This window comes from Triturus cristatus, chromosome 9, assembly GCF_964204655.1.
Source record: "Triturus cristatus chromosome 9, aTriCri1.1, whole genome shotgun sequence".
NCBI lineage: Eukaryota > Metazoa > Chordata > Amphibia > Caudata > Salamandridae > Triturus > Triturus cristatus.
Window position 1 is genome coordinate 711,382,947 of NC_140592.1, and position 27,467 is coordinate 711,410,413.

The 27,467-nt window shown below is 44.8% G+C and overlaps 1 protein-coding gene across 1 annotated transcript in view; it reads left to right on the plus strand.

The window, feature by feature from the left end:
* Positions 1-318: 318 nt before the first annotated feature.
* Positions 319-27,467, plus strand: part of LOC146798566 (transmembrane protein 272-like) — a 256,427-nt gene continuing 229,278 nt past the window's right edge. Inside the window, exon 1 of the mRNA XM_085627986.1 lies at positions 319-869. The gene's annotated coding sequence lies outside the window, so the exon portion shown is untranslated. The remainder of the gene's footprint in view (positions 870-27,467) is intronic.

The window sequence follows — 27,467 nt, forward strand, 5'->3', positions numbered from 1 at the left end:
GGGCAAGACCTCACGTGACTCTGCCAAAGCGTCTCAGCGCAGCAACAGCAGTGTGGTTGACTATGCTACTATTGTTAGTCTACTGGGCTTTGAATCATCGCTTTTTGGTTGGTACTGAGTGTTGTATTTCCGGTCTAACACACACCAAACAACGCTTACAACCAAACATACACACGAAACAGTAACCCCGCCCATACTATTGGCGACCACACTCAAAAGAAACAGAAAACAGACACCGGTGTTTGACAGAATGCTTGAGACCAGGGCGCTGCGAATCCTTCTTAATAGCAATATAGCGCTATTGAAAATACCGATAACATAACATAGCGTATGCAGATGTGATTGAACGCGGCATGCCAGGAGGACGGTGGCACGGCTGTGTCTGTGGGTAACAGGGGAAAGGTTGGGCAAGTTCTGCAGTGCTGGGGGAATTGTTACTACAAACGAGGATGAAGGTGGAGCTGCTACAGCTGTGTGCGTGTGATGGGAGGCGGGAGAAGGGGGCACTACTGAACCGATGCACCCCAGAGAACGCTAGCTCTGAATGACTGCCCCCCCATCCCCTCCTTCTGATCGGTTCACACACACTCTCCGTTTGAGCACCGGCGGCAGAGCGCCGCGGGAAAGCGCCTCTGTGGCAGACTGACACGTTGGCGTTGGGTGGGAAGAAAACATCGGACGTGAGGAGGCAGAAGCCGCAGCTGCATCTGTCAGCGAGCAGCAGTGGCACGAAGGAGCGACACCAGCAACAGGTTGCCAGTGAGCAGTCTTCGGCACCCCGCAGCAGCCTCGACAGAACTGCCGTCCGCAGAAGCAGCAGCAACAGGCTTTGAGTACACGACTGTGGTACCCATCACCACCAGCAGCAGGTCAGGCTGCGAGAGCAGTGTCAGTCAGCATTGGCAGGAGGTTGGTGTGAGTGTGCGGATTGTGGTACCAAGCCGCAGCATCACGTTGCTATAGCGAGGTGCTCGCGCTGCTGATGGAGCGGGTCTGTGTCGGGCCGGTGGGGAGAGGAGTCTTTGTGCAGGGGAAGGCGGCAGAGCCCACCGGCCCACTGAGCTGCGCCTTCGCACTGAGTACCCTCAGTATTCACTCGCCTTCCCCCCCCCCCCCCCCCCCCCACCACCACCAATATATGTCCCCTCTCACGGGTTCTCCTTAAATATCTTCTCCCGCTGAGTATCGTGAGATATTGATATATCTTAATGCTCAGCTGTCCCACCCACAAGTTACCTTGACACGTCGTGGGAATGAATACCCTTAAATGCCCCCACATTGGTCATTCTCAAAAATGCCTCATACTGTGATGCACCGATGCCCCCTGACACTGGCTCTCCTCATAGGTGCCCCATTGGTTATTATCAGATGCCCCTTTTACCGATCTCTCTCAACTGGTGCTGTTATTGGTCTGCTTGTCTTCAGATGTCTCACACACTGATCATTACCAGATGTTTATCGTATCGGTTATTCTCTTATTACCTCACTGCAGTTTTGCTCAGGTGTTCACTCATAATTCTCAGATGCATAATCCCTCGCTCTGGTAATCTCAAATGATCTCTGTGCTATGAAACCAGCAAAATTCCCTGTCACTGGTTATTCTAAGATGTCTCTTTGTGCTACTTATCCTGAGTGTAGCCTTTTTGGTTATTCTGAGCCGTCTCCAACCCTGGTTCATCTGAGTTGCCCCCACTAATTGTTTATGTCTCCTTGTTTTGGTTATCCTAAAATGCCATCTCATGCTGGTTCCACTGAGATGTCTTCTCAAACTTCTTATTCTGCATTATCCATCACTTTGTCCATTGGAGATGTCCCCTGCCTAGCTTATCAGAAAAATGTCCACTTGCACTGTTTTTCCCAGCCTTGTCCTTACATTGTCTATCCAATCACAAAGGAGGGACTCTGGGCTTTTTGGACAGGTCCAGCATACGTGCCCAAACTTAGTAAAGATACAGAACGTATACTGTTCCTAATTACGAGACAAGGGAGAACTAAGGGAACCAGTTTTGCGTGGTCATGAGATGTAGGAGGACAGGGATTCCTCCTCTTGGAATTTGGGGCCTTCACCCACCCGGTGGGGTGTCATGCTTCATCATAGGGCTGTTCCTCGTCAGGTCGGTGCTGCAATACCTGTCGGGCTCCCTACGAGGGTCTCTTTGGCGGAGATCTTTTATTCCAAATCGCCGTTTGGTGCAGTGTGGGTCAGGGCCCTAACCAGTGTAGATGAGTGAGTGGAGGTGTGTAATCTGAAGGAAGTTTAAAACAGGTTTGGAAGCACCAACAAAAAAATGTTTAATCAATAGGTCATCCAACCTGATTAAAAGAAATAAAGGTGCATGTCTGAGGTTATGTCTCAGGTAGAGCGCTCTATTGTGTGGTCAACATGTTTCTCGCCGAGTAGTCATCCAATCTGGTGGCGATTCGTCAGGTCCTTATAAAATCAAATCTATCTACACACAGTTGATTATATGGTGTATTCTACCTCTTCAAACCAGCCATACACATACTATGTGTATTACCTGATAGAACATGACCAACCCCAGTCGGGTTTCTCAATTTAACTTATGCCCCTGCAATGCACTGCTTATGACCTTACATATCATATCACTCATGAAATGGTCAGTGACATCACTGATGACATAATTGATGACATCTTCAAATGATATCAATGATGACATTGCTGATGATATCATCCAGTGAGTGTAAGTGTTTCATAAACGTTTCTGAGAGTTAAAGATATATTCTAATCTTATCCATAAGTTAAATTACTATTCTGTTTGTACTACTTATGAGTGATACTGTTACTAACATATGTCATCTGAGTAGCACTGTGACTGTATCAGTGCGGGAGTCTTTGACAGTTTGGGTGTATGAGTGGCTGTATCAGTGACTGTGGTGGCTGTGTGAGTGGCTCTGTGGGTAGATGAGTGTGTGTGTGTGAATGGCTCTGTGGGTGAATCACTGGGTGTGTAGGTGGACGTATGGGTAAGTGAATAGCTGTTTGACTGGATGAATGAGTAAGTGAGTGAGTGTTAGAATGGCTATTTTGCACAGTAAGTATTTCTGTGAGTGGCTGTATAGATGAGTGAATGGGTGCATGAGTGATTGTATTGATGTGTGAATTGGTATGTAAGTGTTTTTGTGGGTGAGTGAAAGGATTTGTGAGTGGCTATATGGGTGAGTGAGTAGCTCTGTTAGTAGCTGTATGGCTGAGTGAGTGGCTGTGTAAGTGGCTGTATGGATGAGTGAGTGTTTGTGTGTGCAGCTGTGTGGGTGTGTGAATGGGAATAGTTTTGTTGGTGTGTGAGTGGTTGTATGGGTGTGTGAGTTGGAATGGTTTTGTGGGTGTGTGAGTAGCTGTATGGGTCCATGAGTGGCTGTGTGAGCAGTTGCATGGGTGAGTGGGTGGTTGTGTGAGTAGATGTTTGAGTGAGTGTGTGTGTCAGTAGTAGTATGGGTCTGTGAATTGGTATGTGAGTGGGTGTATGAGAGGTTGTATGGGGTATGACTGTATGTGAAAGTGGGTCTGTGGATGATATCATCAATGATGTAATTTGAGATGTCATCAGTGATGTCACTGGCCATGTCAAGAGTGATGTAATATGTGAAGACATAAGCAGTGCATTGTGGGGGCGTAAGTTATAGTTAGTTCAGCTAAATATAACTGCTGAATTTCAATGGTTTTGTATGAGTGAAATCAGAGCCTAACTATAACGTCCCTGTGACCTCTGTTTTTTTCATTTAATTTCTAAGGTTTTTAAAATTCTATTTCCTCACTGTAACAGTCCTGTAACCGTTGTTCTTTTCAGTGAATTTCTATGTGTTTTTGAGTTCTATTTCCTAACTATAAGATCCATGTAACCTTTGTTTTTTCAGGGAGTTTCAAAGTAATTTTTATTTTTATTTTCTAACTGTAACCTGTAACCTTTGACAGCGGGTGTGTGAATGGCTGTATAAGTAGATGAGTGGGTGTGCAAGTGGGTGCATGAGTGTCCTGGGCCAGTGAGTGGTTGTTTGAGTATCAGAGTGGGTCTGTGTATGGCTCTGAAAGTGTCTGAGTGGGTCTGGGAGTGGGTGTGTGAGTCCCTGAGTGGATCTGTGAGTGGGTGCATGAGTCTCTGAGTAGGTCTGTGAATGGAAACATGAGTGTTTGAGTGGGTCTGTGAATGGGTGGACGAGTGCCTGAATTGGTTTGTGAGAGCTTGTGAGAGTCTGTGAGTGTGTCTGTGAGTGGGTGTGTGAGTGTCTGAGTGGATGGGTGAGTCTGTGAGTGAGTGCATTAGTGTGTAAGTGTGTGTGTGTGTCTCTCAGTGGGTCTATGAGTAGGTGAATGAGTGCTTGAATGGATCTTTGAGTGGGTACATGAGTGTCTGAGTTGTCTGTCAGTGGGAGCATGAGTCTCTGAGTGGGTCTATGAGTGATTGTGTAAGTGCGTGGGTGGATGTGTGAGTGGGTGCCTGAGTGTATAAGTGGGTCTGTCAGTGGGTACGCAGTAAAACACAGTAGGGGGCACACTGGAGCAGGTCCTCGTGCCAGCTTCCCAAGTGACGGTCCTCCTGTCCAAATTGCCTGCAGTCCGCTACTCTCTGCTGCCTTTGGTTTTGTGCCTCCGCTGCTCATTTTCTCCTCGGTTTTCTGCCTCTTCTCTACTTGCTCCTGCCCTTTATGTTGCCTCTTTCTGTCCTCTATTTAGCCTCTTGCTGCTCGTTTATCAACTCTATTTTGCCTCTTTCTGATCATTCTGGCCATTATTTTGCCTCTTTCTGCACATTCCAGACCTTTATTTTGCCTCTTTCTACTAATTTCTGAACTTATTTTGCTTCTTTCTGCTCGATGCTGACCTTTATTCTGCCTCTTTTTGTTAGTTTCTGACCTTTACTCCGCCTCTTACTCCTTGTTTCTGACCTCTATATTGCCTTTCTGCTCGGTGCTGATCTCTATTCTGCCTCTTTCTACACATTTCTGATCTTTATTCTGCCCCTTGCTGTTCGTTTCTGAACTCTATTCTGCCTCTCTGCTATTTTCTCACCTTTATTTTGTCTCTTTTGCTCATTGCTGACCTTTATTCTGCCTGTTTCTGACCTTTATTCTGCCTCTATCTACACGTTTCCCACCATTATCTTGACTCTTTCTGCTTGTTGCTGACCTTTCTTCTGACTCTTTCTGCTCATTTCAGACCTTTATTCTGCCCCTTGATGCTCATTTCTGACGTCTATTTTTTTCTCTCTGCTCATTTCTGACCTCTATTCTGCCTCTTTCTGCTACTTTCTCACCTTTATTTTGTCTCTTTCTGCTCATTGCTGACCTTTATTCTACCTGTTTCTGCTAGTTTCTGTCCTTTATTCTGCCTCTTCTACTTGTTTCTCACCTTTACCTTGACTCTTTCTGCTCATTGCTAACCTTTTTTCTGCCTCTGCTTGTTACTGATCCTTTTTCTGTCTTTCTCTCTGCACGTTTTTGTCCTTTATTTTGCCTCCTTCTGATCTTTTTCCCCGGCACCTCGGGGGAGCCTTAAGGCCCACGCGGTCCCAGCCAGTTCCTAGCCTCTTGCGGCAGCCAGCATTGCTGCTGCACGGAGGTAGCTCTGGAAAGGCAGCTCCCTCCCTGCAGGCACAATTGTTTTAACTCTTTCCCTGCCCGCAGGTCTGTGGGCAGGAAAAGAGATGAAACCTCCGCTTCCAGAGGGCGGTAGCACTTTGACAGCTTCCTCTCGCTGGAAACAGTATTTGCTTTAGCTTGGTGGGAGCTGGGAGCTCCTGACAAGCTAAAGCAAACAGCTATGTACTGGGGATGGGCACCCTGGGACATAGCAGGAGCTCGCCTTGGGGGGTGGCAGTCCCCAGGGCCATTATTAGCTCCAGGCTAGGGAGCTGGAGAACAGCCCAGGAAGGGGGCTGTGCAGCTCCTCTCCCATTGTTTTGAAGGTATTTGGCCCCAGGGACATGGTGGTCCCCGGAGGGCTTACGGGGCCCCGCCATTAGGTGCTTTTTAGCCCCAGGGAGGTGGTGGTCCCTGGGGTTTAGGGGGTCCGCACAGCCCCCCAGCAATGTTTAATTAGCCCTCGGGAGGTGGTGAAGTTCCCCTGGGCTCAACAAACCTCTCTCTATATGTGTATTTCTATATATATATTTCTATATGTATATATATACATATATTTTGATAGCTTTACACACAAGCATAAATGCATATGAATGTGCTAGTGTGTATATATATATATATATATTCACTGAAAAAACCATAGGTTTCAGGGGCGTTATAGTTAGCTGGACATTTCCCTCGTACAAAACCCTAGAAATTCCCCTGTTATAGTCAGTTCAGCTAACTATAACTCGCGCCCCCGCAATGCACTGCTGATGACGTCACATATTACATCACTCATGACATGGTCAGTGACATCACTGATGACATCACTGATGACATCTGAAATGACATCACTGATGACATCACTGATGATGTCATCCAGTTAGTGTGTGTTTCTGTAAATTTTAAATATGTTTAATATATATATAGGGAAAACCTATGGAAGAATGAGTGGGTGTACAAGTGTGTGAATGGATGATTTAGTAGGTGCGTGACTGACTATATAAGTGAGTCATTAAACGTATCTTACTGCAGACTAGTGACTAAACTGTGTGAATGTTTGTATCTGTCTGTCTGTTGGTGTATAAGGGGCTGCATGGTTTTGTGAATAGCTATATGAGTGTCTCTATGGGTTATTGATTGGTTGTCTGAGTATCTGTTTGGGTGCCTGAGTGTTTGTGTGGGTGGGGTGTGTGTGACTCTGTGCATACATGTGTGAGTGGGTGATTCTATGGGTGCATGGTTTTAAGAGTGCATCTGTGATGGACTGTATGGTTGGGTGAGTGTATGTATGGGTGTGTTATTGATTGAATGTATATCTCAGTGGTACATGTGTGAGTAACTACATATGTGAAAGGCAGTATATATGTGTGTAAGAGTATATAAGTGGGAATATGTGAGAGTGTGTGATTGTGAGAGTGGCTGTATGGATGAGTGGGGGCTTGTATCAGTGATTGTATAAGAGCGTAAGACTGTGGTACTATTCTTATCAGTAAGTGAACTTGTGTGTGTATAACTGCATAGGTGAGTAAATGGGAGTGTGATTAATTATTTGCATGACTGACTAGGTGTGAGAGTACCTCTATGGATGATTGGTGGTGTGTGAGTGTCTATGTGGGTTTATAAATGCATATGATAGTCCTGTACTGAGTGACTGTAAGTATGAGTGACTGTACAGGTGAGTGAGTGGATGTGTGTGTAGATCTAAGAGTCAATGAGTGGGTATGTAGTTATTGGTATTGGAGTATCTATGGTTTTGAGAATGGACGTCTGAAATTTTGATTGAGTATATCAAAGGGTGTGAGAAGATGCACTAATTTATCACATGGATGACGTCATCAGTGATGTCACTGACCATGTCATGAGTGATGTAATATGTGACGTCATCAGCAGTGCATTGCGGAGGCGCGAGTTATAGTTAGCTGAACTAACTAACAGGGGAATTTCTAGGGTTTTGTACGAGGGAAATGTCCAGCTAACTATAACACCCCTGAAACCTATGGTTTTTTCAGTGAATTTCTACGGTTTTTTAAATGCCAATTCCTAACTATAACGCCCCTGAAACCTATGGTTTTTTCAGTGAATTTCAAAGGTTTTTTAAATGCTAATTCCTAACTATATCAGGCCTGAAACCTATGGTTTTTTCAGTGAATTTCAAAGGTTTTCTAAATGACAATTTTGAATGTATTAATTGTTATACTGATTTTTTTTATACTGATTTACTACATTTTTTAAACTATTTATTTTTAGATATATTTTTTTTAATTACATTATAATTACATTATACATTACAATACAAAATATACTTTCTCATAATGAATTACTTTAATTTAAATACTTGGCAAATAGTCAACAGACTTTTAAGTACAGTAGTTACAGTTGTTGCAATGGGCAACACAATTTCAAACACAAAGCAACATTGAGCTCAATGTGAATTTCTAGTTAAATGCAATTAGTTACTTTATGGATTACTTTTCTAACCACAAGACTGGATCCTAGATTCAGTCCTTGGACATCTCCTGTAAACAGTTGAGTAAAAGCACTTTGGTTACAGTAGTGATTTTTAAGGAATATTATTGTATTTTAAAAGTTGACACTTAGAAACTTTTTCCCATAGAATCACCAATGTTATCCTATGGCAGAAAATTCACTTAGCAGGTAAGTAGTGTTATCGTTACTTTTTCTTACTCAGTGGTGGATCCTGGATCCAGCACTGGCCAAATATTTTTAGTTTGTGAAAATAGACACTTAGAAACTTTTCTGGTGAAAACCACACAATGGATTCCTATGGAAGGAAATACAAGTTACTGGTAAGTACGCTTAGAATTACTTTTCAGGGTCAGTGCTGGGCTAAAAGATGCAGCCCTGGGTTCTCTCCTGATAACAGGTGAGTAAATCGGAATTCGTAGTTCGGCTGATTTTAGAGGAATATTTGTACGTTTAAAAAATGGACACTTAGAAAATTTTCTGGTGAAAACCACACAATGGATTCCTTTGGACGGAAACACAAGTTACTGGTAAGTACGCTTAGAATCACTTTTCAGGGTCAGCACTGGGTTCTCTCCTGATTACAGGTGAGTAAATCGGAATTCGTAGTTCGGCTGATTTTAGAGGAATATTTGTACAATGGTGAAGGAAGGGGGAGGAGCCTGAGGTGACGTGTGCAAACACGCCCTGTGGCGCGTTTTAAGTTGTGAAATTAATTCCTCTTCAATCCTGAGGTCCCCTGGGGGCCAACTAGCCCACCAGGTACCTCCAGTATGCGCCAGGGACCACCTATGGCCTCGGGTGACCCCATCCCCGGGGCCATTTTTTAAATTTATTGTTTTTTAATTTTGGGGAGGGGGGCCGCGTGGCCCCCCTCCCAGGCCATAATTTGCCCCGGGGACCCCATCCCCCGGGGCATGGCCCTTTTTAAAAAAATTATTTTTTTGTATGGAGGGGGGCTGAATAGCCCCCCTCCTGTGCTACCTATGGCCCCGGGGACCCCATCCCCCGGGGCCTGGCCTCCGTTGGGGGCCGTGGGGGGGTCCCCAATCCTCCCACAGCCCCGCCGGCTCCCCGCGTCCTGCGGGAGCCGACATTGCTTTTCCACATGGGGAGCAGCTAACATGCTGCTCCCCGTGTGGAAAAGCAATCGTCTTTGGTATTTGGAAGAGAGAGCAGGTTTCCTGCTCTCTCTTCCAAATACCAAAGCAGTTTGCTATGGCAGGATGGGAGCTGCAAGGCTCTCACCCTGCCATAGCAAACAGCAGTGTCCCGGGGGTGGGCACCCTGGGACACTGCAGGAGCCGGCCCTGGGGGGTGTCAGTCCCCAGGGCCATCATTGGCTCCAGGGGGGAAGCCGCGCGGCCCCCCCACTTAAGTTAAAGCCCCGGAGGGTGGTGGTCCCCGGGGCTTGGGGGTCCGTAACGGACCCCCTATTTTACATATTCAGTGCCCCGGGGAGGTAGCGGTCCCCGGGGCATGTGGGGGGCTCGAGCCCCCCCACACAGGGTTTAAAAAAAAAAAAAAAGCCCCGGGGGCTGGTGGTCCCCGGGGCTGCGGGGGGGCCATGACCCCCCTCATACATTAACATAAGCCCCGGGGGGTGGCGGTCGCAAGGGCTGGGGGGCCCCTCTGGGCCCCCCATTGTAAAACCATATTGCCCCCGGGACTTGGCCCCCCGGGGGCTAAATCTAAACGAAGTGCGGGAGCCCGCGCTACGTTTTTTTTCCGTTAGTTGGATGCGCGGACCCTACGCGCATCCTGCTATTTAAAAAAAAAATTTGGGGCCTTGGGGGTCCTTGTGGGACCCCCTGAGCAGGCCTAGGGGGTCAGGGTGTTTCTACCCTGCCCCCTTGTTGCGTTTTGCGTCTTTGTTTTTGTGCTTTCTTGTGCCTCGGTTCTACCGAGGCACAAGATGGCTGCCAACACTTCCTGATTCAGAGTGTCGGCAGCCAATTAGCATTCAGCTCGTGCTTGGGAGGGTTCGGGGAGGGTGCGTGGAAGATCTGTGGATCCTCCGCGGCCATAGATATTGATGTACTTTTAACTCTAATTTTCTCAGGAACTACTGAACGGATTCACACCATATATGCAAAAGGCACGAGTCCGAACTGAGGACTACCTCTTTGCCAAATTTGGTGTCATTCCGTTCAGCGGTTCGGGCTGTAGCTGCGACAACAGATCCTATGGGAAATTGCATGGGGAAAACGTGTTTTGGGACCCCCCTTTTTTCTCGGCCCCCGCTTGACGAATCACTGCAAAACTTTCAGGGTAGGAGCGGAGCAGAGCTGGCCAAAAGTTTGGAAAATTTTGCGAAGATTCGTCAATCGGCGCCAAAGATATTCCCAATAGAATGTTGCGGATTTCCTATGGAAAATAGGTCCTAACTATAACTATCTACTGGCGACCGCCAGTAGATAATATGTATGTATATATGTGTGTGTATATATATAAATATATATATATATAAATATATATATTTTTTTTTTAAAAAGGTCGTGAAGACCGAAACCGGTTTGTCAGTATGGTGAATAAAGCTCTTCATTAATTACTGGCTCGGAGTGCATTACCTGCTTTAGAAGGCTAAGGCGTTTTGGTTTGAATATATATATATATATATATATATATATATTCACTTAAAAAACCATAGGTTTCACACAAGTTATAGTTAGCTGTACATTTCACTCGTAAAAAACCAATGAAATTCAACGTTATAGTTAGATCAGGTAACTATAACTTGCGCGCCCACAATAAACTGCTGATGACGTCACATATTACATCACTTATGACATGGTCAGTGACATCACTCATGATATCAATGATGACATCTGAAATGACACATTGTGCATTGCGGTCGCGCAAGTTATAGTTACCTGATCTAACTATAACGTGGAATTTCATTGGTTTTTTACGAGTGAAATGTACAGCTAACTATAACTTGTGTGAAACCTATGGTTTTTTAAGTGAATTTGCAAGGTTTTTTAAATGCCAATTCCTAACTATAACGTGTGTGAAACCTATGGTTTTTTCAGTGAATTTGTACAGTTTTTTAAATGCTAAGTTATGTATTTATTTTTAATTTTTGCGCGCACGGTGCGCTTCGCGCTCCGTGCACGCGCTGTGGGCTCTCGGTGCGCTTCGCGCACCGATCACCCACGTTGCGCATTTCGTACCGTGCACGCCTCGCCATTTTTTACAAAATTTCAATTGTTTTTTTCTCCCTTGGGGGTCCTTAGATTTATATATTAAATGTGATTGTTAATTTTTTTTAATTTTTTTATTTTTTTTTACCGTACGCGTACGGTAAGCTTACCGTACGCGCACTCCGCGTTTTTTTAAAAAAATTATTAAATGTCTTTTTCATACTTTTTGGTCCTTCGTGACCCCCTGACGAACGCTAGGGGGTCTGCAACTCTCTTCGTTGCCCCCTTTTCATGTTATCAACCTTTGTTTTTCAGTGCGAGAGACAGAAAATGGCGGCCGATACTTTCTGATTTCGACCGATTCGAATGTTTACAGTCATGTAACCACCAATCAGAATTGAGCTCGCGCACGGCACCGTACGCGTACGGTAAGCTTACCGTAAGCGCACGGACCGCGCTTACAGATATATATATTGATTTAAATGCTATTTTCTCAGGACCTACTGAACAGATTTACACCAGACCTGCAAAAGGCACATCCCTGACCTGAGGACTACCTCTCTGCCCAATTTCAAGTAATTTTGTTCAGCCGTTCGGGCTGTAGCTCGGACTAAAGGTCCTATGGGAAAATGCATGGGGAAAACGCGTTTTGGGACCCCCCTTTTTTCTCAGCCCCCGCTTGACGAATCCCCCCGAGACTTTCAGGGTAGGAGCGGAGCGTAGCGCCCCATTAGTTTTGAAAAATTTGCGAGGATTCGTCTACCGGCGCCAAAGTTATTCCAAATAGAATGTTGCAGATTTCCTATGGAAACACGGTCCTAACTATAACTATCTACTGGCGACCGCCAGTAGATAATATATATATATATATATATATTTATATATATGTTTATTCAATAAAATACACACACTCGTCATTCCTGCAGTGTGAAAGACAAGCCCACCAACTGGTCTGTAATCCAAATCCTTTATTTCATAGAGAAATATGACTCGTTTCGACCTGCTTTTAGTTCTTAATCATATGTAAATGCGCAGCTGTCAGGTGTTCGCCTCTTAAACTTAAAGCGTGTCAACACTGAAAACGGACTGCGTTCAAATTAAAGTCAGACATATTCATAATGCTGATGTTTGGAAGTTTCTAAAACTTAAATACAGTGGTTCTTCGTGTAGATTTTTATAATGCCCAATAACTTGATTCCAATGAACCAAGGAATCTTGCCATCTTTTAGCTCTCCACCAGTTGTAATCTCTTGACGTTATTCCGCATTTCACATGGACCACAATGTCCATCATGCATAGCGTTTGTGCTCTGATCACATCTGTACTTGTTGTTAGTAACATAGAGTCTCATACCTTAAAATCCATTGTTAAAGTGCATAACTCCTTGCCTGAAAATAATTCAATTTTGTGTAGTGCTGAGAAATGTACTCCAATGTGAAAGGCAACGGCTCTGCAATTCATGCTTGATATTCTAATACTGACTTGTTATTCTTAAATGGATCCTCAGTGTTAAGTCAATAAATACACATTCTGGTATGTGCAGGGGAGAGGTAACCTCCGAAAACCCTGGTCTCTGGAAATGTGTTAAAAACTGAGCAGGCCTCCCGTTGTCTCTTTGGCGGCACGGTCCGGCACCACTATCAGTACTTTAAATCTGTCTTCACTAAAGTGTGGCCGACGGGCTTCCATCCATCTAAATCCAAAAAAAACTTGACACTTTCAGGATGGCCATTATTTTGCCTCTTTCTACTAATTTCTGAACTTATTTTGCTTCTTTCTGCTCGTTGCTGACCTTTATTCTGCCTCTTTTTGTTAGTTTCTGACCTTTACTCTGCCTCTTACTCCTTGTTTCTGACCTCTAGCCTTTCTGCTCGTTGCTGATCTCTATTCTGCCTCTTTCTACTCATTTCTGACCTTTATTCTGCCCCTTGCTGTTCGTTTCTGAACTCTATTCTGCCTCTTTCTGCTAATTTCTCACCTTTATTTTGTCTGTTTCTGCTCATTGCTGACCTTAATTCTGCCTGTTTCTGCTAGTTTCTGTCCTTTATTCCGCCTCTTCTACTCGTTTCTCACCTTTATCTTGACTCTTTCTGCTTGTTGCAGACCTTTTTTATGACTCTATCAGCTTGTTACTGACCTCTGCTCATTTTTGTCCTTTATTTTGCCTCCTTCTGATCTTTTTACCCGGCACCTCGGGGGGAGCCTTAAGGCCCACGCGGTCCCAGCCAGCTCCTAGCTTCTTGCGGCAGCCAGCATTGCTGCTACACAAAGGTAGCTCTGGAAATGCAGCTCCCTCCCTGCAGGAACAATTGTTTCATCTCTTTCCCTGCCCGCATGTCTGTGGGCAGGAAAAGAGATGAAACCTCCGCTTCCAGAGGGCGGTGGCACTTTGACAGCTCCCTCTCACTGGAAACAGTATTTGCTTTAGCTTGGTGGGAGCTGTGAGCTCCTGACAAGCTAAAGCAATCAGCTATGTCCTGGGGGTGGGCACCCTGGGACATAGCAGGAGCTCACCTTGGGGGTGGCAGTCCCCAGGGCCATTATTGGCTCCAGGCTAGGGAGCTGGAGAACAGCCCAGGAGGGGGGGCTGTGCGGCTCCTCTCCCATTGTTTTGAAGGTATTTAGCCCCGGGGACGTGGTGGTCCCCGGAGGGTTTACGGGGCCCCACTATTAGGTGCTTTTTAGCCCCAGGGAGGTGGTGGTCCCTGGGGTTTAGGGGGGTCCGTACAGCCCCCTTCCGCACAGCCCCCCAGCAATATTTAATTAGGCCAGGGGAGGTGGTGGTGGTCCCCTGGGCTCAACAAACCTCTCTCTATATGTATATTTCTATATAAATATTTGTATATGTGTGTGTATATATATATATATATATATATATATATACATATATTTGGATATCTTTACACACAAGCATAAATACATAAGAATGTGCTAGTGTGTGTGTGACTATATATATATATATATTCACTGAAAAAACCATAGGTTTCACACATGTTATAGTTAGCGGAAATTTTACTGATAAAAAACCAGTGAAATTGCCCCGTTATAGTTAGTGCTGGCAACTATAACTCACGCGACCGCAATCCTCTGCTGATGCTAATACTGTATTTAGACACTTATTTGCCCATGTCTTCTTCCATACATTTTTAGCTATACATATATTACAAATATTTTTTTTTCATAAAGACACATATGTCATCAGCAGAAGATTGCGGTTGCGTGAGTTATAGTTGCCAGCACTAACTATAACGGGGCAATTTCACTGGTTTTTTATCAGTAAAATTTCCGCTAACTATAACATGTGTGAAACCTATGGTTTTTTCAGTGAATTTGCAAGGTTTTTTAAATGCTAATTCCTAACTATAACGTGTGTGAAACCTATGGTTTTTTCAGTGAATTTGTACGGCTTTTTAAATGCTAAGTTACTTTACGCCATTCGAGGCGTGCGCGCCCACTTAACGCAGTTCGTTCCGTGCACGGTTTTTATCAACTTTAATAAGCCCTGTACATTTGGTGGCCTTCGGCCACCAAAAGCACAGGGGGTGGGGTCAATGTGGATAGTGTTTTTTTTATTTCGATTTTATAATTTCATGTTGCCAAAATTTAGTTTTTTTTACCTATTAATAAGCCCTGTACATTTGGTGGCCTACGGCCTCCAAAAGCACAGGGGGTGGGGTAAGTGTGGATAGTGTTTTTTTTTTTTTTTTTTTTTACCGTACGCTTACGGTAAGCGTACTCAGCGAAATTGCCGAAAAAAAAATAAAACCGTTTTTGCTCTTGGGGGATGTTTGGGGACTCCCTCAACATGACTATGTGGGAGGGAGTTGTCAAAACAGCCCCGTAACATGTTTTTGGCCATCTTGTTTGATAAACAACACTCAGTGCGAGAGACAAAATGGCGGCCGCCGCTTCCTGGTTTCGGCCGATTCGAATGTTTACTAAGATCTAAGAGCCAATCAGAATCGCGCTCGCGCACGCCACCGTACGCTTACGGTAAGCGTACGGTAAGCGTACCGTAAGCGGGCTCAGATATATATATTGATTTAAAGGCTATTTTCTCAGAATCTACTGAACAGATTTACACCAAACCTACAAAAGGCACTTCCTTGACCTAGGGACTACCTCTCTGCCAAATTTCTAGTAATTCTGTTCAGCCGTTCGGGCTGTAGCTCGTTCTAAAGGTCCTATGGAAAAATGCATGGGAAAAACGCGTTTTGGGACCCCCCTTTTATCTCAGCCCCCGCTTGACAAATCCCCCCGAGACTTTCAGGGTAGGAGCGGAGCGTAGCGCCCCACCTATTTTGAGAAATTCGCGAGGATTCATCGACCGGCGCCAAAGTTATTCAAAATAGAATGTTGAGGTTTTCCTATGGAAAAGGGGTCCTAACTATAACTACCTACTGGCGACCGCCAGTAGGTAATATATATGTATATGTATATATATATATATATATATATATATATATATATATATATATATATATATATATATATATATATATATATATATATATGTTCACTGAAAAAAACAAAGGTTTCATGCAGGTTATGGTTAGGAATTAGCATTTAAAAAACCTTGGAAATTCGCTGAAAAAACCATAGGTTTCAGGGGCGTTATAGTTAGCTGGACTTTTCACTCGTAAAAAACCATTGAAATTCCCCCGTTATAGTTAGTTCAGCTAACTATAACTTGCGCGTCCGCAATGAACTGCTGATGACGTCACATATTACATCACTCATGACATGGTCAGTGACATCACTCATGACATCACTGATGACATCTCAAATGACATCACTCATGACATCACTGATGACATCATCCTTGTGATAGAGTGGCAGACCTCCTCTCCCCCAATTTCAGTGAATTTCAAAGGTTTTTTAAATGCTAATTTCTAACTATAACTACAGAGATAGGACATGTGAAGAAAGAAGAAAAAACGCACAGAAAGAAAAAAAAGAAATGCAGAAAGAAGCAACAGAAGTCCTCAAAGACAAAGAAAAGTGCAGGAAGAAGGATAACGTGCAGAAAGAACAAACAGAAGAGCAGAAAGAAGCCTTGTTGCAAAATCATCCTATACCCTCAACTTTTTCAGATGGATACTGGTGGTAACTGAGTCTGACTAACCAGTCCTAGAGCCAGTGCTATGTTAAAATACACTCAGAATACAGTGAAAACACCTACATATACTAGGGAACACTATGCGTTGGGGTCCCCCTGTGATTAGCATGACCTCCTCTGTAAGCCCCTAGTATATAATAGGGCAGGGGATTAAAACTACCTCTTAAAATGCGCCACAGGGTGTGTTTGCACACGTCACCTCAGGCCCCGTCCCCTCCCTTCCCCACTGTGTGAACACGCCCTGTGGCCGTTTTAAGTTGGGAGATTAAGTCCCCTTGAATCCTGAGGGTCCCTAGGGTCCAACTAGACCACTAGGTACCTCCAGAAAACGCCACAGAGCTGCGTTGCAGAGAGATGTAAAAAGGGGCATGGCCTAGACCGCCTCTCTGCAACACAGCGCAGTGGCGCTTACTGGAAGCACCTGGTGGGTTAGTTGGACCCCAGGGTCCCTCAGGATTGAAGGGGAATTATTTCTCCAACTTAAAACGTGCCACAGGGCGTGTTTGCACACGTTAACTCAGGCCCCGTCCCCTCCCTTCAACACTGTGTAAACACGCCTTGTGGCCGTTTTTAGTTGGGAGATTAAGTTCATTTGAATTCTGAGGGTCCCTAAGGTCCAACTAGCCCACTAGGTACCTCCAGTAAGCGCCACAGAGCTGCGTTGCAGAGAGATGTAAAAAGTGGCACGGCCTGGACCACCTCTCTGCAACGCAACTCAGTGGCACTTACTGGATGCACCTGGTGGGCTAGTTAGCCCCCAGGGGCCCTCAGGATTGAAGGGGAATTATTTCCCCAACTTAAAACGCGCCATAGGGCGTGTTTGCACACGTCACCTCAGGCCCCGTCCCCTCCCTTCACCACTGTGTAAACGCGCCCTGTGGCCGTTCTAAGTTGAGAGATTAAGTCCCCTTGAATCCTAAGGCTCCCTAGGGTCAAACTAGCCCACTAGGTACCTCCAGTAAGCGCCACAGAGCTGCGTTGCATAGAGGTGTAAAAAGGGGCATGGCCTCAGAACACCTCTCTGCAACGCAGCTCCCTGGCGCATACTGGAGATACCTGTTGGGCTAGTTGGCCCTCAGGGACCCTCAGTATTGAAGGGGAATTAATTCCCCAACTTACAACTGGCCAGGGGGCGCGTTTGTAGAGTGCTGAAAGGAGGGGGCGTGGCCTCTGGCACGATGCCGGTCTTTTATTTATTTTATTTTTTTAAGAAGGAGGGCTGTGTGGCCCCCCTTCTTTTTCTAATGTATTGGCCCTGGGGACCCCATCCTCCAGGGCCTGCACCCTAATTTTTTTTGTTGAAAAAAATAAATGTGGCCCTCCCAAGGCCTTAATCGGCCCCGGGGACCTCAACCCCCGAGTCATGGCCTTTTTTTTTATCTTTAGGAGGGGGGCTGCGTTGCCCCCCCCCTCCTCAGGCCACTTATGGCCGCGGGGACCCCATCCCCCCGGGGCCGGCCTTTGTTTTTTAATATTTTAAAAAATATATATTTATAGAAACACCTACAATGAATCCACGTGGAATGTATTTACACCGCTAGTGAAGCTCTGACGTGTCTGACGCCCTACCGTGCCTAATCCCGGCGCCCCTGCCGGTGGGTACTCTCCAAGTAGACACCCTTGTCGTTTATTTATACAAACATGGGTAGCTATTGACGGGCACATTTAATACACACGCACACCAAGCCATTCAAAAGGGATTCGACAAAAATTTGACCAAACTATGCAAGAAGCCCCCCTCACGGTTAATAAAACACACATCCACCGCCAGATGTGTAATACTTTTTATTTTACTCTCCGGAAAGGAGACAAACCTCACTTGAGAGTCACAGCGTGCTCCTGGCTGAGCCCAATGCTGTGTTACACCCACCAGTGCCCGCAGAGTGCCACACACTTCTGTGTTCTATTCCACCAGCTAGTGCGTATGCTATGACACTCTCTAGCCCATGTGCACTGTAACACCACCCCGTGAATATGTCATGCCACACTTGCCTTCGCACGGGTTATATTGCCCCATCTAACGTGCCTTCCTCGATGCCTATGTTATAACGCACAGCGCTATGCCATACATATTACAATCTGGGATCCATATCTTTGTCACAGTGCATATGCAACGTTACACTCCCCAGCACATATTTTATATTACAACTTAAGAGACTAGTTAGGTTACACAACACTGCACTGTGCATATTGCACTCCAAGGCGCATATCGCATAGCACGCGCTAGTGCCTGTGCTATCTCGCGCTCTCCAATGAATCTGTCATTGCGCACAATGTATTGCATATTATATTTCACGCCTGAATCATTTATATCACACTTTTTGGTGCATAGTTTATACCATATACTATATCTAGTTTTCATTTTCAATCGTGCTCTCAGGACTATGTTCTATATAACACTGCGTCCACCTACCCTTTTCATGGGCATTACATTTTGCGATGGGGGTGGAGGGTCAGGGGGTGTTTCTGCCAAGTGAGCCCAGAGTCACAGTCATAAACGTCCTCTTCTTCCTGAATAAAAGTGAGATTATGCTGCATACTTGTTCATATTAAAAGTAGTTCGCACAGACACACATTTTAAAAACAATAAAGTTCCTAATACCCACCTTCTCCGAACAGTTAGCTTGCTGCCCCATCCACCTCCTCCCTATCCTCTGTTGTCTGAATCCATGGACTAGCCTCCTCCCTCCTGCCATGCATGGTCTGATGTGCTGCCACTGCCCTCCATTTAGCATGATGTACCAGTCCACTCCTCCTGCCCTCCATTGCCCAATTCTATGGCCCATCATTGACCTCCTGCTTAGCCTCTGTGCTTAGCTTGCTGCCCCTATTTTCCTTCCCCTGCCCTCCGATGTCTTTGTGCATGCCCCTGCTCCATCCTTTTTGCCCACCATGTTCCATGGACCTGCCACTCCTATCTACGAGTGTTCTGTTGAGCTGCCACTCCCCTCCCACCTGCCTAGCATTGTTAGATGACTGTAACCTGTCCCTGCCACCTCCAACCCTGCCTGTCCACATGCCATGCCCCTATCCCCTTCTTCCTATCCTCCATGGTCCATTTTACTGCCACACCCTTCTGCCCTCCCTGGTCTGTTGTGCTGCAACTGCTCCTCCTGCCTGCCCCACGCGGTCTGTTGTGAGGCCACTTCCCCTGAACTCTCTTGTCTGTGCCCAGGTCCTGACCCTCCCTTCAATCCTCCATGGTCCTTTGTGGATGCCCCTGCACCCTCCTTCTTGCCCATCATAGCCATTGTGCTGCCACTAACCCTCCCGCTTGCCATGCATGGTCTTCTGTGCTGCCATGGCCCCTCCCACCTTCCCTGTGTGGTCAGGTAGCTGCCCCTGACCCCCTCCCACCTTCCCTCCATGGTCTGTGTGTATGCCATCATAGTCGCATTGTTGCTCTCCATGGTGTGTCTTGTTTCTAGTGCTCATCCTGCCTGACCTCCATGGTCATCTTGCTGCTCCTGCCCTACCCCCTTGCCCCCAGCCCTCTGTTTCCATGTGCAGACCCCTATTCCCTCCCTCCTGGCTTGTCTGTTCCATTGTAATGTCCCTGATCCATCCCTCCTGCCCTTTATGGTCTTTTATGCTGCAGCGTTCTCTCCTGTCTGTCCATTATGGTCAGCTAGCTACCATTGCCTCTTTCCCCTCTGTTCTCTGTTGTCCATGTGCATGGTCCTGTCCCCTCCCTATTGCTTTCTGTGGATTGTTGTGCTGCACTCCCGTCCCGCATGCCCTGTGTGGTGTATTGTGCTGCTGCAAATCCTCCTGCCTACCATGATCCAATGTACCATACTTGCGAACATTTTGAACTTGGTAAGAGGGAGATTTTGAAAAAAAACTGGGGTATTGATTTTCCCCTTTGAGTTACATTGAAAAAGAGGAGATTGTAGACATGAGACAGATAAAATAAAGCCCTTTTGAGCTTAAAAACATTGGACGTTTCCTGGCTGAAACGGGTCTGTTGGCATGTATGGTTGTACTACCACTGCCTCTTCATTCTGCCCACAATGGCCTATTATATTGCCACAGCCTCTCTTGCCAGTCCTGTATTGTTGGTTTGTTGCCCCTGCCCCCCTTTCCACTGCCCTCCATAGTCTGTTATGCTGCCACTGCCCTTCCTGCCTGCCCAGTGTGGTAAAATTGTTGCCTCTGCACTCTCCTACCTGCCTTCAATTTTCAGAGTCCGTGCCCCTGGCCTCTGCCTCTCAACAGTATCCCAATGAACAACTAGATTGCTAACATTCTATATTTATTACAAAAGTGTGGAACGCCTGACGTCATCTTGATGTAATCAAAACTGTAATACCTAGAGCATTTCCTTTAGAAATTACATATATGAGAGGGTCTTATTTGCATCAAAATTATGGTTAGTGCTCTAAAAAACTAAAATGAGGACATATTTTCTGAGTTTTCAAATAGCGACAAAGAACTTTTAAATTATTTGTAATCTTTATGTTTTTTTATCCAGTTGACCACTTAATTAAATGTTGCACCTAAGGGAGAGGATGTAGTGTTACTTCCAAAGCTGCAGACTTTGCAACTGGGGAACCAGGTTGGAGTTTCTGCTTCAGCTCAACATTCTGTGATTCTGGTCAAATCACTTAACTCCCCATGTCTACAACCAAAATGAATTTGATCTTGTGTGATGTAACAAATTCTCATGTAAAGCACTCCAATACCTGACAAGTCTGAACTATATAAAACTGCAAATACACAAGAAAAAGTGTTTTGCACACTTCTGTCATTGGGCTACATGTGGGCTACATCTGGATGATATTTGTGCTGCATTTGGGCTCTTTTGTCTCTGGTGGCCATCTTGGGAGATTTATTTGTTATGAAGTTTCCTAATTTCCTCATTTACTGCAGTATCCTCAGTAGGAAATGCTTTCAGTTTTTTACTTTGATTCCATCAAGAAGGTTTTCAGATATGTCACACATTTGCCATAAATTCTGAATGTTAGCACTCTAGTTGCTCATTAGATCACTGTAGTAAAGCTACAGCTCACCACGGAAGTCTGCTGCTAAAGTGCATGTTTCAGTCTGCATATCAGAATTTTTTAATGAAATAGAAGAGGATTTGAGAAGTCACTCAAAATGCGCCCTCATTTTTCTTTCCTCCGCACTAATCATAATTTCTATGGCAAAATGAACCCCCTCAATGTGTTCCTTTTTAAATTAAATGTTTTAAGTGTTACCAGTTTATTCCAATCAAGATGGCTTCAGGTGTGCCATACTTTTGTCATAATTAAGACAGTAAGCGCTCTAGTTGTTCTTAAGAACACTCTGGGACATTCTGTCATTGGGCAATACTTGGGCTACATCTGGGTGATATTTGGACTACATTTGGGCTCTTTTGTCTCTGGTGGCCATCTTGGGAGATTTATTTGTTATGAAGTTTCCTAATTTCCTCATTTATTGCGGTCTCCTCAGTAGGAAATACTTTCAGTTTTTTACTTTGGTTCCATCAAGAAGGCATTCGGATGTGTCATACATTTGCACTCTAGTTGCTCATTAGATCACTGTAGTAAAGCTACTGCTCACCAGGGCTGCTGGTATTCAATGTGCATGTTTCAGTCTGCATGTCAGAATTTGTTTATGAAATAGAAGAGGATTTGAGAAGTCAAAATGTGCCCTAATTTTTCTTTCTGCAGCACTAATCATAATTTCTATGGCAAAATGAACCCCCTCATTTTGTTCCTTTGTAAATTAAATGTTTTAAGTGTTACCACTTTATTCCAATCAAGATGGCTTCAGGTGTGCCATACTTTTGTCATAAGTAAGACTGTTAGCGCTCTAGTTGTTCGTTAGAACACTCTGGGACATTATGTCATTGGGCTATACTTGGGCTACATCTGGGTGATATTTGGGCTACATTTGGGCTCTTTTGTCTCTGGTGGCCATCCTGGGAGATTTATTTGTTATGAAGTTTCCTAATTTCCTCATTTACTGCGGTCTCCTCAGTAGGAAATACTTTCAGTTTTTTACTTTGGTTCCATCAAGAAGGCATTCGGATGTGTCACACATTTGCCATAAATTCTGAATGTTAGCACTCTAGTTGCTCATTAGATCACTGTAGTAAAGCTACTGCTCACCAGGGGTGCTGGTATTGAAAGTGCATGTTTCAGTCTGCATGTCAGAATTTGTTTATGAAATAGAAGAGGATTTGAGAAGTCAAAATGTGCCCTAATTTTTCTTTCTGCAGCACTAATCATAATTTCTATGACAAAATGAACCCCCTCATTTTGTTCCTTTGTAAATTAAGTGTTTTAAGTGTTACCACTTTATTTCAATCAAGATGGCTTCAGGTGTCCCATACTTTTGTCATAAGTAAGACTGTTAGCGCTCTAGTTGTTCGTTAGAACACTCTGGGACATCCTGTCATTGGGCTATACTTGGGCTACATCTGGGTGATATTTGGGCTACATTTGGGCTCTTTTGTCTCTGGTGGCCATTTTGGGAGACTTATTTGTTATGAAGTTTCCTAATTTCCTCCTTTACTACAGTCTCCTCAGTAGGAAATACTTTCAGTTTTTTACTTTGATTCCATCAAGAAGGCATTCAGATGTGTCACACATTTGCCATAAATTCAGAATGTTAGCACTCTAGTTGCTTATTAGTTCACTGCAGTAAAGCTACTGCTCACCAGGGAAGTCTGCTGCTGGTATTGAAAGTGCATGTTTCAGTCTGCATGTCAGAATTTGTTAATGAAATAGAAGAGGATTTGAGAAGTCACTCAAAATGTGCCCTAATCTTTCTTTCTGCAGCACTAATCATTCTTTCTATGGCAAAATGAACCCCCTCATTTTGTTCCTTTTTAAAATAAATGTTTTAAGAGTTACCACTTTATTCCAATCAAGATGGCTTCAATTGTGCAATACGTTTGTCATAAGTAGGACTGTTAGCGCTCTAGTTGTTCTTTAGAACACTCTGGGAAGCTGCAGTAGAACACAAAGGTATCAACTGACAGTCTCTGCCCTTGTTGGTTGTACATGTTTTACTGAGAATGTCAGACTTCAATTTCACATGACTGAGAAAGATAATGTGAATTTACAGAAAATATCCTCTCAATTTAGCTTAAAGATCACCTTCCAAACCTCTGTGGGAAAAGCATGAGAAAATAGTTTTCTCTCAAACATGATTCATGATATCACAGCAGAAGGCTTTTTCACATGGTAAAATCACCTTAGAACACACCACAATTCCTAAAATGAGTATGGTACCATCAACAAATGATTTATAATGTAACTAAAGTCTAAAAACCTTCTATTAACTGCAATGCTTTTTAATGAGGTGCTATCATGTATATTTGTCCCAAGATGGCTGCCAACACTTCTTGGATGAAGTACTGACAGCCAATCAGATCTCACGATGAGATGTGTGGTTAGGCTCCGCCCAGATATATCTATATTTTTAACTCTAATTTTCTCAGGAACTACTGAACGGATTTACACCATTTAAACAAAAGGCACGAGTCTGAACTGAGGACTACCTCTTTGCCAAATTTGTTGTAATTCCGTTCAGCAGTTCGGGCTGTAGCTGCATCAACGGGCCCTATGGGAAAATGCATGGGGAAAACGTGTTTTGGGACCTCCCTTTTTTCTCGGCCCCCGCTTGACGATTCACCGTGAAATTTTCAGGATAGGAGCGGACCGGAGCTGGCCAAAAGTTTCGAAAATTGTGCCAAGATTCGTCAATCGGCGCCAACGTTATTCCAAATAGAATGTTGCGGCTTTCCAATGGAAAATAGGTCTATATATCTATATATTCATTCACTGAAAAAACCATAGGTTCAGGGACGTTATAGTTAGAAATTAACATTTAAAAAACCTTTGAAATTCACTGAAAAAAACCATAGGTTTCAGGCATGTTATAGTTAGAAATTAGCATTTAAAAAACCTTAGAAATTCACTGAAAAAACACAGGTTTCAGGGACATTATAGTTAGTGGACATTTCACTCGTACAAAACCAGTGAAATTATAGTTAGTTAGTTCTGCTAACTATAACTCGCGCTCCCGCAATGCACTGCTGATGACTTCACATATTACATAATTCATGATATGGTCAGGGACATCACTGATGACATCTTAAATGACATCACTGATGACATCATCCAGTGACTGTGTGTTTCTATAAAGTTTAAATATGTTTTATACATATATGCCAAGGTATATTGAAAACTGAGTGGGTGTATAAGTGTCTGGATGGAGGATTTGGTAGGTGTGTGACTGACTGTATAAGTGAGTGATTAAATGTGTCTTACTGAATGCATGGGTTAGTGACTAAACTGTGTGAATGTCTGTAACAGTCTGTCTTTTGTATAAGCTGCTGCATGGGTTGGTGAGTAGTCACATGAGTGTCTATATGGGTTATTGATTGGTTGCCTGAGTATTTGTATGGGTGCCTTAGTGTCTGTGTGGGTGGGTGGGGGTGTGTGACTTTGTGCATAGATGTGTGAGTGGGTGATTCACTGGGTGTATGGGTTCAAGAGTGTGTCTGTGAAGGGCTGTATGGGTGAGTGAGTATGCGTATGGCTTTGTTGGTGAGTGAATGGATGTCTCAGTGGTATATGTGTGAGTAACTATATATGTAAAAGGCAGTATATGTGACAGTTGGAGTATTTATTTATTTACTCACTTATATTGCGCAGGCGAATCATCCCCCGGGGGATCTCTCGGCGCATGGGAGAGGGGCACTAGGTATTAAAAGACAGCTTAGAATAGCCAGGTTTTAAGAAGCTTCTTGAAACTACGGTAATTCACACAGGCACGGAGCTCATCTGGCAAGAAGTTCCAGTGGATAGGAGCAAGATGGGAAAAAGCCCGCCCTCCCATCCTAACCTTTCTGACTCTCGAGACACAAAACAGATTTCGGTTGCTTGATCTCAGCAGTCGTGTAGGGTGGTACCACTCGAGCTTCCTTGCCAAGTAGGATGGGCCCAGCCCATGGAGAGACTTGTGGAATAGGCATAGCAGTTTGAAAATGGATCTCTTTTTCATAGAAAGCCAGTGAAGTTGATGGAGAAGGGATGATGAGGGGGTGCGAGCCGGTTTGTTAAGAATAAGACGAGCCGCCGTGTTCCGGACCACCTGTAGTTTAGTGGCCAGGTCCTCCCTCAGCCCGACCAGCAATGAGTTACCATAGTCCAGTCGAGTGATCAGGAGTGACTGGACAAGGGTCTGTCTGGCCATGAGCAGGATCCAGGGGAAGATCTTACTAAGCATTCGCATGGTTCCAAAGCAGGCCCCAGCCACTGATTTGTACCTGCTCGTCCATTGCAAGATTATTATCAATTTTTATGCCCAGATTCTTCGCCCAGGCTGTGGGGGAAGGGGCATCTCCCAATTCAGATGGCCACCATTCCGGGGTCCATAACTCCTTTGCCTTCCCATATAGGATAATCTCGGTCTTTGAGGAATTAAGTTGAAGAAAGTTTTTCCTCATCCATTCTGCTATGTTGATCATGCATTGACGAAATTTGGACCTAGTTACCGCAGGGCTTTCTTCGATGGGGACTATCATCTGGGTGTCGTCTGCATAAGATATGCATTTGAACCCGGACTCACGGATGATAGCGGCCAAGGGGGCCACGTATAAGTTAAACAGAGTAGGGCTCAAGACTGAGCCCTGAGGCACCCCCTTATCAATAGTGGTGATCTGGGAGCTAAATGGCCCAAGCTGGACACATTGAGATCTTTCCGCCAAGAAGTTCTGGAGCCATTTAAAGGCCCTACCTCCGACACCAATTTCTCGCAACCGGTCTAAGAGGATTCGATGGGAGATGGAGTCGAAGGCGGCAGACAAATCCAATAAGACCAGTATCACCGGGACGTCCCTGTCCAGGGACATCCTTATGGTGTCTGTTACCTCCAACAGTGTAGCCTCGGTACTGTGTGAGACACGAAAGCCCGACTGGGAAGCATCCAGTATATTATTCTGCTCTAGATATTGGTAGAAGTGCTGATTGACCCAGGTCTCCATAATTTTCGCACAACATGGCAAGAGAGAGATGGGTCTAAAAATCTGAAGGTCGCTAGGGTCAGCTAGCGCCTTCTTCAAAAGGGGTTTTATACGTGCCTCCTTCCACTTACACGGAACAGTGGAGGTTATTAGCGAGATATTACAGACAGATGTAAGAGACTCGGCAAGAGCTGAGGACAATGCTGACATAACGGCGAGGGGCATTAAGTCTGATGGAGAGCCAGATTTAACTCTGGCTATTAAAGAACACACTTCTTCCCTCATTATGTTAGGGATTAGTTCTAAAGATGGCTTGCTCGGGGTCTCCAAAGGTGAAGATTTGTCATATAAACCCTTTTCGGGGTCAAAGGAGCTATAGATCCTGTCAATTTTATTTATAAAATGACTGCCTAAAGCTTCACAGAGTTCCTGGGTGGGCGGGGGGAGATGACTATTGGCTCTGGGATTTGTGAACTCCTTTACTATAGTAAAGAGCTCCTGAGATGAATTTTTAGCATTCATAATGCGAGCACCCAGATACATTCTCCTAGCGGAATTACAACTGTTCAGATAAGCCCTGTGAGCACCTTGATCAAGCAGTTCATCCTGTTCCAGCTTGGATCGTCTCCATCTTCTCTCCTTGGCCCTACAGGTGGCTTTCTCCTTTCTGAGGTCATCTGAGTACCAAGGGGCGGGGGCAGCCCTAGTCTGGATGTTTACCCTCTTAAGAGGGGCTATAGAATCTAGGGTCTTGGTTATAGCTGCTTCAAATCGATCCAAAGCCATGTCGCCATCATCGACCTCATTGAAAATGGGAGAAATAAAGGCCCTACTAAAGGAGTCCGATGTTACCTTTTTCCAAGGTCTACGGAGATCCCTATGAGGGCGAGGGGGGCTGGAGGATTTTATGGGTGCCCAGGAGAAGCTAAGAGCAGAGTGATCAGTCCAGCCCATGCTCCGCGGGGGTTCTACCACCACCTCCTGAATGTTAGTAAAGATGGTGTCTAGTGTATGGCCCGCCACATGGGTGGCCCCCGTGACTCTAGGAAAAAGATCAAGAGTCTCCATTGCCGCTATCAGGCATGCAGAGTCAGTGCTGGATGGTGCCTCCAGGTGGTGATTAAAGTCCTCCACCAGTAAAAACCCAGCAGCCTGAAATGTGTGTGGAGCAAGC